Raw genomic sequence first — 2,757 nt, 5'->3', positions numbered from 1 at the left:
GGAAATCTGCCTTTGACACATTGTACTATCCTTTTAAAAATTTAAGATCTCTTTTATGAATTGAAAAACAAAACAAAACAAAACAAAAAAACGTGTTCAAGGTCCTGCTGGTCTCTGTGTGAGATCTGCATTTGAATTGCAGAGAAAAGCAGGAGCCACATTGGTAGCCTCTGTCAGTAACATACCTCTTCACACCCTCTCCTCTTTCCATTAAGGCTTCAGAAAGGGTGAAGAGCATTTTCTGTCCTCTTCCCAAGCTGGGAGACTGCAGATCAAACAGAGGATTCATGGAGGAAAGACAAACAAAGAGGAATTAGCAAAAGGATGTGGTGTCCAAGAGGTGTGTTTATGGTCCCTTCATTTGCTCACAATAGTTTGACCAGCTTCAGAGCCTGATGTGTGGTCTAGCCAAGAGGACTCTGCCATGTTTCCTCCAGGGTGGAAGATTTTCCCTTCTCCAGCAGTGTACACACTAAATATCATCCATGCTTGAGTAGACCTAGAAACTACATACAGGAAAGAAGAAACCTGGCTTTGTCTTCAACAGTCAGTGATGGCTTTTTTTTTTTTAGCTTGTTCATATAGTAATGCAAAATGGTGTTTTCATCTTGATTTGATAGTTATGGCTGAAACCTATGTAAACTAACATATTTAAGTGATGCGCAGTATGCTATGATGTTTTTTGTAAGACACCATGCTTATGAATGCAGTTCTGTAAGCAGAAAAATTTCAAACAGCGTTTGTAAATGTTAGTTACTCAAATGTAAATATTAAGCTACAATATCTGCATGAAGCTGATCAACCCAAGCATTCTGTCAAAGCCCACATGACAGGCTCGCTCATCCTTGACAGCCTAATTGACACTATTAATCTCATGAGGAGAGAAACTTTCACAATAATGTACAGTACATACAAATTCAAAGAATTTATATACACCAGTCTACTTTTCACTGAGATGTTTCAGAAATAATGTTTTGCCTGTTTAACAATGTTTTTCATAATCTTATATTTTATGGGCAACCAGCAGTGATGCGTACTGTGCTTCCATACTGCAAAGCAGTAGTCCTGTGGAAAAACAGATATTGGGAAGTAATTAAAACTTCTATCATAATGTATACACCCAAGAGGGTTGAGTTAAAGTTACAGCCTTAACTGTGACAATTCCTAATTTTGGAAGGTCTGACTTTGAAACCTTAATAGTGCCCGCCCCCCCCTCCTTTTTTTTAACGTCTGTATTTGGAGGTGCACAAGGGATCACTCATTGAGCAAATAAGCAATAAATCTCTGCAGTTCTTTATGAAGTTCACTTTGAAACACAAAAAAGATGAAAGTGTCACTCTGAAGTTTTTAAAAGTACTCACACTGCCTTATCCATGTTGTGGTGTATTGGTCCTTGCCAGACAGTGAGAGCACATAGGATCTGCATGAGTTGTAATAGAGCAGAACAGGGTCAAGTACTGCTTTGACCTTTCCTGGAGATAACTTCTCTGTGGTGAGAACTTCTCTGTTTTTATGTAAATGGTCACATAATTGTAAGGTCACATGGTCACATAATGTTAAGGTCTTTTGCCTTAGTTCATAGAGAAATTTACTTTTTTTTTTTTTTTTTTTTTTTTAATTGGATTTTGTATATTTCATATGTAATCATGACTAATGTGAATTTTGGAAAATTTTAAGAGGGAGAAGATATTATTACCTGAGAGAGTTCCTAATACACTGTGCTACTGGCATTGCTTAGGACTATTAAGTATGTACCACATATTATAAACTCTGTTAACATTATGTGGTATGTGTGAAATACCTACCTCTTAGGTATACTTCCACAGTACTAGAGTATTGCATCTCCAACTAAAATACCAATTTCTTGAGCAGGAAATATTATCGTATGCTTCCGTACAAGAAAGCATAAATATGTCCACAAAAAACTCAGACTTCTTACTCTAATACATACATAAACAATAGTGGCAATAGTGTGATTTAACTCCAAAGGTCACTTATTCTTATACATGAGAACCTCCTGATCTAACCAGGGCATTGAAAGAAAATAAATAAATAAATAAATGAAGTATAGAGAACTGGGATCTATCTAGATTATTTTGTGTTCTTTGGTTCTGTTAATTTGTGTAACAAAGAAATAGATCAAAACATTTGGCTTAAGAAACTGTTCGGGAAAGTTAAAATATTGGCTTGGGTGAGAATCCCAGCAATCATCCAAAACCACCCAGCTGGTGCATAGCTCTGCATCAGCAATGCCTGGGGTTGCAGTCCCACGAGTGAAAGCCACTAAAAGCTCACCTCTAGCCTTAGTCTCACCTGAATGGGCACTGGCAGTCATCCAACACCATAGTGAGGTGGGTCAGCAGGTGAAGCTAGCAGAAAACTAACCTGGCTAGTTTCTGCTAGTTCAGCTCCCTGCACCAGATATGTACAGGATCAGACAGGCACCAGTGCTGGTGCAAAGGACCAGGAAAGCCTGGGAATGAAGAGTGACAGAAGAAGCCTCAGGTTAGTTTGGCTAATGTTATTGTGGTATTGCACCTTGACTTAAGAAAAATGGAGATCAGCTTTCTGCTTTCAGCAGCAAATGGCTTTCTGAGGCCACAGGAGAAGCAGCAAATCAGAGTATTTTTCCTCTACAGACAAGCACAAAATGCCAATTTTAGGTGTGATTTTTTGGGGGATGGAAGAGTTTATTTATAATTCTAATTTATTTTTTTTTTAATAGGTGCAGCATATATTCTGACAAATAAATAAACT

The 2,757-nt window shown here is 37.8% G+C and overlaps 1 long non-coding RNA gene across 1 annotated transcript; it reads right to left on the bottom strand.

Annotated features, from left to right (window-relative positions):
• Positions 1–979: 979 nt before the first annotated feature.
• LOC311436535 lies at positions 980–2,407 on the bottom strand. Its single transcript, XR_014692918.1, has 3 exons — positions 2,314–2,407; positions 1,362–1,420; positions 980–1,065 (listed from the first exon to the last, which is right to left on the bottom strand). It is a non-coding gene; the product is annotated as an uncharacterized lncRNA (long non-coding RNA).
• Between the last annotated feature and the right edge of the window lie 350 nt (positions 2,408–2,757).

Source organism: Aythya ferina (genome assembly GCF_964211825.1).
Source record: "Aythya ferina genome assembly, chromosome: 4".
Taxonomy (NCBI): domain Eukaryota; kingdom Metazoa; phylum Chordata; class Aves; order Anseriformes; family Anatidae; genus Aythya; species Aythya ferina.
The sequence above is the reverse complement of the archived record's forward strand: the minus strand, read 5'-3'. Positions and strand labels throughout refer to the sequence as shown.